The sequence below is a fragment of the Jaculus jaculus genome, chromosome 10, assembly GCF_020740685.1.
Source record: "Jaculus jaculus isolate mJacJac1 chromosome 10, mJacJac1.mat.Y.cur, whole genome shotgun sequence".
Taxonomy (NCBI): domain Eukaryota; kingdom Metazoa; phylum Chordata; class Mammalia; order Rodentia; family Dipodidae; genus Jaculus; species Jaculus jaculus.
The window spans coordinates 109504028-109513360 of NC_059111.1; the positions used below are offsets into that span (position 1 = coordinate 109504028).

Sequence of the window (9333 nt, forward strand, 5' to 3'; positions counted from 1 at the left end):
CGGAAGCTGACCTGTTTACAAAACCATGAGTGCGCTAACCGAAGGAGCTTGCTCCCTGAGGGGAAGACACCCATGTCTTCCGAGGTCCCCAGCAGTGGCTCAGTGGCACTTAGAAAGGCTGTCCTCCAGAGCCCGCTCCAGGCCTCCCAGAGCCCGCCACTGTGGTAGCTGCAGGGAATCGTTGAACACTGTGATTATGGAATCTAAAATTATGAGAATTAAATATAAACACAGCATGGGCTTGTTCTTAGTCCAGAGACGAACTGCTAACAACTCCAATGTGGTTTGTTCATGATGACTCAAACCAACCTCACTCTCAAATTTTAAAATACAAATGCGATCGTGTGGTTTTGTGTGTGGTGTGTGCATGTGTGTATGTAGGTGCATGTTTCCACATAGGCCACATGTACGGGTTGATTTCAGGTATCTTCCCAGTCACGCTCTGCTTTTTTGACTGAGAAAAGGTCTGTCACTGAAGCCAGAGCTGGTGGAGTCACCTTGCCACAAAGATTCAGCATAGCTGCCCCCCCCCCCCCAAGCCCTGGGATGAGAAGACGGCAGCCAAGTGCACCAGGCATTTGCCTGGGTGCTGGGACACCAACCCAGGTCCTCACCATGAGCCATCTCCAGAGTCCCCACTGTGGCTTATTCTAGGGACAAGTCTCACATAGTGGTGAAAGGGGCTTGTGTCCATAAACACAAGAGTCCATCCCTGCAGGGACAGGCCACTCCTTTCCGGCCTCCCTCCTCTCCTGTGTAAGATGGACAGCGCCCCAGCTTTCTCTGCCTTCTCCATGCCCATCCCCACGGCACTTCTCGGCATGACTTGGGGTTTTGTTCGCATCCCTCCCTCAGCCTTCTGAATTCTCCCCTCGGTTGCTTCTCGGTTTAGAATAGGATCGTCACTGAATCCAGGGAAGTTCAGAAAAGCTATGCTAATTATTTGACTCTAGAGGCCCAACCCCCTCTGTGACCGCATGGAGGACACACAGAAAGCCACCCCGGCACAGCAGCATTCCACCAGCTCTTTCTCCTGGATGGCCTTTGAAACACGTCCTTCAGCGGGGCATGGTGGTGCATGCCTTAATCCCAGCACTGGGGAGGCAGAGCTAGGAGGATCGCTGTGAGTTCAAGGACAGAGTGTGCTCCAGGTCAGCCTGGGCTACAAGTGAGATGCTAACTTGAAAAATCTCTCTTGCTTTCCTCCCATGGTGCTGACATTCCTCCTCTGTCTCCTTCCCTGGCTTACTGTCACCTGCTTGACTGGGCACCTTGGACGGCCTTCCTCTGCCTGCTTCCCTTCCTCTCTTGAGGCCCAGGCCTGCAGCTTGGCTCCATGCACCCTCTCCACACTGTCAACTCCACACTGTGTCTGCAGTTGATGGCGTTCTGTGTCTCCCTCAAAAAGCAAGTGTGGGCAGGGGTGGTGGAGGAATGCCAGTGTTGGTACAGTGCTTGCCATGAAAGCAAGCAGACCTGAGTTCTGATCACCGGCACCCCTGTGAAGAGCCAGACATGTTGGTGTGTGCCTGTCACCCTAGATCTGGGGAGGCAGAAACAGGAAGATCTCTGGAGCTCCTTGTTCAGTAAGAGACCTTGTCTCAAAAACTAAGGTGGAGGTTGATAGAGGAAGCTATCTGATATTGAACTCCCTCCTTCACACACACACACAAACATCCAGTTATGTGCACACGAGCCTACATGAACATGTACACACACATTAAAAAAAATTTTAAATACCTTTTATTTGCTTTGAGGAAATAACTGTTTCCACTTTAGAAATTAATACACCATTTAATTTACTATTAATTTATGTATATTTGAGAAAAATAGAAAAAGGCAGGGCTTCTAGCCACTGCAAATGAATTTCAGATGCATGTACTACCTTGTACATCTGGCTTTATGTGGGTACTGAGGAATCAAACCTAGGTTCCTTTGGCTTTGTAGGCCATTGCCTAATCATCTCCCCAGCCTTCATTTATTACTAACTTATCTTTTTATTGCATGAACATATTGAACCATTGTCATATTCCCATTGAGTCATACACTCCTGTATTCTTTCTTGCCCATGCCCACTCCACGGAGGGTCCTCCTAGGTAAAGTTTTCAGTTTTCACTGTGGGGTCATGAATGCCCCAGTTAGTCTCTGTGTAGCAAATACCTACATGATTTATACACATCTCAAACACTTTTCTGTACCCCACACTTTTTTCATTAGCAAATTCTGTGAATTTCATATACAGGCTTTGAAGAGTAAATTCTCTCTTTCTCTCCTCTTAGCTCTTTTTTTTTAAAAAATTATTTATTTATTTATTTGAGAGCGACAGACACAGAGAGAAAGACAGATAGAGGGAGAGAGAGAGAATGGGCGCTCCAGGGCCTCCAGCCTCTGGAAACGAACTCCAGACGCGTGCACCCCCTTGTGCATCTGGCTAACGTGGGACCTGGGGAACCGAGCCTCGAACCGGGGTCCTTAGGCTTCACAGGCAAGCGCTTAACCGCTAAGCCATCTCTCCAGCCCATTAGCTATTTTCTGTACCTCCTTAATTCTCTTTCTCCTTCTCTCTCTCTCCTTCCCTCCCACAATGGAGAAATTTCCAAACCTTACCACGCTTGTTTCCCAAGGAAGACAGAAGGCAGAGCTCAGCTATACCCAACACAGCGCCTCAAAAGAGAAGCTGCTGCTCCCATCCCTCCTCCTGAGGAGGTGACTCACTCCTCATGAAGACAAAGTGCTCAATCACACATAAGCCATGGGGGTAGGCCAGAAGAACACATGGGAGAAGCAATTTGAAACCATCCCTAATAATCAACCAGACCTGTGTCCTGTCTGACTTCCAGGGTGACTTTATATCCTGGCCCCCAGGTAGGGAAATCAAGGTGGTGTTCTATATCAAAGTTAGGTACCAAAAAGCATTGGGTACAGGGGGCACCTGGATTTGAACCAGGGACCTCTTGATCTGCAGTCAAATGCTCTACCCCTGAGCTATACCCCCACCTGCTAACTTGAGGTTTAATTATATCATTTACTCCTAGAGACACACCCACATGCCTCGTAACCTATGTGTTGACCCTTGAAGATGGAGTTACCAGAGTTATGAGGGTTGAGTCACAGAAAATCTGTCATCCTTCTATGCAACAAGGGACGGGCTCCCCTCCACAGGAGCCATGCATCTAGAGACTTCCCAACCTTCACTATCCTTGGGCAGACAGCCACCTGGACAAACAGAGACACTGGTGACTAGAAGGGTCCTCAGAGTCAGGTTGGAGGCACTCATGGTGCAGATATATTAACAGAAAATATTCCTGACTGAGCCGCTGACCTGACCTACACACCCCTGCACTGTGCTCTCAGGACAGCTGCAGCAGGATGAGCTGCACGTCCCGGGACACGATCTCGAGACCTGCATGGGTAAGCGGTGAGGAGACCAGGAAGAGGAAGGCAGAGCTCTTAAGTAGAGGCAGAGTTGGAGCCCAGAAGAATGAAAACCACCCCTGAGATCTGCAGCCTCGGCTGACTTGTGTTTGTGCCTGAAAGTGCACCTTTAGGTGGCTCATCCTCCAGGCCTCAGACGGGAGCTCGTCATGCCTCTCTGTTCCTCTCTCACTCCACAAACACCCAGGGAGCTTGTCACCTCACTGCCATCCATGTGTCTTCATCCCTCAAAGTTGTCATCTTAATTGAAGACAAACCCAAAACCATAATCATCCCACAGAAGCCACCAAAAATTCAGAGTGTAGAGTTGTCACCAACTGCTTTGGTGCCCTCTAAGTTGGCATATCACTAGCACTGGGAGCCAGCACTTCCACTTCTCCATGTGGGTTCTGCTCTCCTGTCAATAAAGTCCTCATTTGTCCACCCTTTGCCAGGTATCTGTGCGCTTCATTCTTCATAGTTGAGAGACAAGAACCCAGACGAATGGTTATACCTGTATACATACATATCTTCTCATTGCTGGGACAAAACACCTGACCACAAAAACCACATGGATGCAAAGAGTGTATTTACATTTACAGTGTCTAGGGGAAGTTTTCTCATGGCAAATAAAACAGACAGGCAGGCAGAGTATCACATCTTGTCTCAACAGCAGAGTAAGCTAACTATGAACATCCAATGGGCTAGACTAAAAAAATCCTAAGGCCAACCACCATGATGATCTCTGGCAAGGCTCCACCTCCCAGAGGCTCCACCAGCTGGGGTTGGAGTATGAGATTTATTGCAAGCACTTGAGGCAATGGCGGACATTTCACATTCAAATCTCCACATTACCAGGAGGATTAGGGAACGTTTGGGGAGAGCCTCCTGCAATTCTTCTGCATAACTCATGGCTCCACATTCTAGGAATCTTCCTTCTCTGTCACCCTCCTTTGCAATTTCTCCAGAAAATTAAAAAAAAAATGTGCTCATTGGATGTTTAGCAATTGCCTTGCCTAATTCCCACCTGTTGATTACCAGAGACCCAACTATTTCTGACTTTTCTGACAGTCAGTGTCTGTCACTTTGGTTCACGTGTAAATGTTTTTGAAGGTATGGTTGCCTTAAGAAACTTGTGGGTTTCCTGTGAATTGCATTCCATGTTTGAAAAACCACAATCAGAATGTTATTGTTTGTGAGGCAGGGTTGCACATAACCCAGACTACCTTTACACTCACTATGTTACTGAGGATCCCCTCCCCACACCTCAGTGCTGGGAGTTCAAGCATGTACCACCACACCCTACTTAGGATCTTTGTGACATTGATTTCCTTCTTGCTCACTATTTGGGCACATCAGGTGTCTGTGGAATATTCTACAAGTCTCAAGGGCATCTTTTCTCTTTGAGAGGCTCACTTGGCATCACCTTATTATAGCAGTGGTCTAAATAAATGGTATTTAAATCACACTGTGGTATTGGTCTGTTCTCGCAGACATGATTTACCAGAATGTCATTGAATTTTCTCTTTTTCCTAGAGTGATGTAGTCAAGGCTTCCTCTCATGGAAAGACCAATTTCCTTTTACTAACAATACAATTTTTAGACTTCTGATTGCCTCTGAATTCTGTTTACAAACCATGCAGTTCTCACTGGAACTCAAACTTTTCTTACAACACCCTCAAAAAATAGCCTAGCATTGCCGGGTATGGTGGTGCATGCCTTTAATCCAAGCCCTTGGGAGGCAGAGGTAAGAGAGTCACTATGAGTTCAAGACCACCCTGAGACGACATAGTGAATTCCAGGTGTCAGTGTTGGCCAGAGTGAGACTCTACCTTGAAAACCTGCGCCCCACCCAAAAAAAGCCTAGCACAAACAGCTCATTCAATCGATGTTTTCTCCAGCAATCTCCTCCACATTCGGTAAGCCCAAGAATACTTGCTGTGTCTGCGTTCTCCGGAGCCACTGTCTCCCCGCTCTCAATAGCAGTCTCCACGGCGCCCCCAGCAGTGAGCTTCCTGGACGTGTTACCCTGGGACCCAATCAGACACCTCCGGGAACCTTTGACAACATCCCACTACTGTCGTCACACCGATGCAAGGAGCAAGCCATCCCGACTCAGAGCACGGAGCACTGCGGGCACCTCCTCACCAGAAGACGTGGACACCGGCGGGCGAGGCATGCCCGCGCCGCTCCTGCCACCAGCACGTCCTCGCCTCCACGTTAGCCCGTTCCTGTCAGCAGGGCCTCCTGTGCCCACAGACGGCCTCCCTGGCAGTGTGGATATTCCCAGTGCAGCTCATCACTTGGTGGTGGCTGGACCATGCCAAGCCATTCCTCCTTGATGGGGAGCATGGGACGAAGTTGGAATGGTTGAGGAGGGACAAAAAAAGGAAGGACATGAGTGAGAGGGGAACTCCAAATTTTAGCATTTGACAGCCACTGTGTCTGCCCAGTAATAATGAGCAGTGGAGTTCCAGACCAAAGTGGTCTTCAGAGCCCTGGGGATTACAATAGGGTCTGGAAGATAAGGCCTGTGGATAAAAGGGACAGTAGTGGAACCCTATTGCACTGAGAGTCTTGAGTTGACTAGATGCCAACAAAAACAGAAGCCTTGAAATTTCACTGAAGGCTTGCCAAAAAAGAATTGATAATTTAGTCGCTAAAACCAAATGTGAGCAAGGGGGCACCTGGATTTGAACCAGGGACCTCTTGATCTGCAGTCAAATGCTCTACCCCTGAGCTATACCCCCTGTCATAGCAATGGAACTTAGTTAATAACTTTCAGTGTGGAAGTATATAGACCTATGAAATTCAATCACAGGTTCCCTTCAGAGCTACTTTGGAGAGAGAAGTTGCCAGACCTGACTGGTGAGACTCCTTCCCTCTGCTCCAGAGCTTCCCAGGCCTGTCCTTGAGTGGGGACTTCAGCCAGGAAGCAGAGGAGCAGCCTGCGAACCCCAGCCCACGCCCATGCCATTCTGATGTAACCGTGAGCTGGCCAACGGTCTCCTGCCTGGACCCCCAGCCACGCCACTCCAGCTTCCACGAGGACAGTTGCTGTAACTCCGACCTTCTCCAGTCTAGTCTGTGTGGTCAGCATCAGCCCCAGAGCCCCTCCCACCTGGGAGACGGCACCAGGACCGTGTCCTCGAAGCTGAAGCGTGTGGGAAGTGCGGGCTCTGGCCTGGGGAAAGCGGTTCACAGAGGAACCGTCCACCTTCTGCAGACAAGCTGGCTCTGGAGGCCGTCTCTCCTGGTCTGACCACCCGCGCCCAGACTGCTGCGGGGGGAAGAAGGAGGGAGACACGTTGGGGACAGCCACTCCTGCCTGCTCCTGGCAGGTTCGCTCTGCCTATAGCGAGCTCACCTGCCCTGGACATACCCACGAGAATTCCTCATCACATTCCCTTCCTTTTCTTTGAGAAGCAAATAGTCTGAAAAAATAGAAATATGCAAAGGGAGGAGAGCCAGACCCCGAGAACTGGAGGGACGTCGAGACTACAGAAAGGGAGTGGAGGCAGCTTCCATCCACCCGACAGTGCTCCAGTGCGGCCCTGTGGCTTTCCTCTCTGCTTAGAACGTAAGTAGAGGGCTGGAGGATAGCTTAGTGGCTAAGACGCTTGACTGCAAAGCCAAGCTCAATTCCCCAGGACCCTTGTAAGGCAGATGCACAAAGTGGCACATGCTTCTGCAGTTGGTTCGCAGCAGCTGAAGGCCTTGGCACACCCATTCTCTCTCTCTCTCTGCCTCTTTGTCTCTCTCTGTCTCTCAAATAAATAAAGATCAAAAGGAACATAATTAGAAATGGTGAAATAGAGCCAGGCATGGTGGCGCACGTCTTTAATCCCAGCACTCAGGAGACAGAGGTAGGGGGATTGCTCTGAGTTCAAGGCCACCCTGAGACTACATAGTGAAGTGCAGGCCAACCTGAGCTAGAGTAAAACCCTACCTCAAAAAAAAAAAAAAAGAATGAATGAAAGGAAGAAAGAAGTGATGAAATAGAACAGTGAATATGAGAAAGACCTCCTTTGACAATTACACACACACACGCACACCTATGCACAACAAAATATGACCTATTGAGAGTGGAACACCCACTCAAACAAGACACCTTATTGAACCAAAACCAGCTGTGTTACTTCTGAGCTACACCCCTGCCCTGTGCCTCTGATAACTACCTTTTGCCTTCACAGTATGTATAGCTCTCATACAATATTGCGGAAGTCTCTACTTATCTCCAGAGAGTTGGTTAACACTGATTTCTCTTCAATCTCCCCTCAGAAAACCCTTCTGCAGACCACCCTGTCCCCAGCCATACCCTCTGCTCACATGTCTGCACACCCACCCCTTTCCTCAGTCTGTGGCTGCAGTAGACACATAGTCCTACTCCTGGGGGCCTTTAGGATTTGGCGTGTGCACGTGTGTCTAGGAAAAAGAGACAATCCATAAACTTCCACAAATGGTCAAGAATGTGGGTACAGATCAACTCCACCATTTGGCAGGGATTCTATTTGTTTAGTTGACTGATATAATCAGTTGGTGGAAAAGCTATCCTATAGAGATAGAAGTCTCATAGATACTTGATTGTCCAAATGCATATTCTCAGACAAGGGAGAAAGCAATGTCAAAAACATTCTGAAGGCTGGAGAGATGGCTTAGCAGGTAAGACGCTTGCCTGCAAATCCTAGGGACCCATGTTTGGCTTTCCAGGTCCCATGTAAGCCAGACGCACCAGGTGATGCAAGCGCATAATGTCACACACACACACACACACACACACACACACACACACACACACACGATGGCACGTGGGTCTGGAGTTTGATTGCACTGACTGGAGGCCTTGTTGTGCCAATTCTTTCCCCCCTCACTTCCTTTCTCATAGTATATATATTGGTTTTCCAAGGTAGCGTCTCACTCTAGCTCAGGCTGACCCGGAATTCACTATGGAGTCTCAGGGTGGCCTCGAACTCAAGGTGATCCTCTTACCTCTGTCTCCTGACTGCTGGGATTAAAGGCATGTGCCACCATGCCCAACAAAATACATAATTTTTTGAAAAGATTCTGAGCAGGGTGTGGTAGCACATGTCTGTACTCCCAGCAGTTGGAATGGCAAGGCAAAGATATAAGGATTTCAAGGTCATCCTTAGCTACATGGTGAGTTTAAAGTCAGTTTGGAATATTTAAGACTGTGTTTCCAAAAAAATTTCTAATCCTGGTTTTTAGAAAATGGAATCCAGGGGCTAGAGATATGGCACACCTGTTAAGGTGCTTGCCAGTAAAGCCAAAGTACACAGGTTCAAATCCCCAGTACCCACATAAAACAAGATGCACACGATGGTTTGCATGTTTGGAGTTTGTCTGCAGAGACTAGGGTCATTGCATGCACTTTCTCTCTGTCTCTGTCCATCTGCCTCTTTCTCTTAAATAAATAAAAGATTTAAAAAAAAAAGAAAAAGAAAATGGAATCCAATGCTGGAGAGTTGGCTCAGCAGTTGAAGGCACTTGCTTGAAAAGCCTGATGTTCAGGTTTGATTCCCCGATACCTACATAAAGCCGGATGCATAAGGTGACACAGGTGTCTGGAGTTTGTTTGTAGTGGCAGGAGGCCCTGGCCCATAGGAAGAGACAGTGTGTCTCTGTCTCTGCCTTGTTCTCTCTGTCTTTCTCTCTCTGTGTCTCTCTCAATAAATGAAAATAAAGACATGCGCCACCACGCCTGGCTTATTTATTTATTTAATATTTTATTTATTTGTTTATTTATTCATTTATTTTTTAACTCACAGTTTTAATTTTTTTATCATTTTTTCATTAGCTATGTACATACTCAGTGTGTAAACAGCCATGTTGGTACCATCGTTAGCCTCCTCCCTGTCCTCCCCCCTCCAGAGGAACCCTCCTCGTTGGGGAATTCAGGTC

The 9333-nt window shown here is 48.1% G+C and overlaps 2 non-coding genes across 2 annotated transcripts; both read right to left on the reverse strand.

The window, feature by feature from the left end:
• Nucleotides 1-2923: 2923 nt before the first annotated feature.
• Trnac-gca lies at nucleotides 2924-2995 on the reverse strand. The gene has a single exon. It is a non-coding gene; the product is annotated as a tRNA-Cys (tRNA).
• Nucleotides 2996-6092: 3097 nt separating this feature from the next.
• On the reverse strand, nucleotides 6093-6164 carry Trnac-gca. Its single transcript has one exon. It is a non-coding gene; the product is annotated as a tRNA-Cys (tRNA).
• Between the last annotated feature and the right edge of the window lie 3169 nt (nucleotides 6165-9333).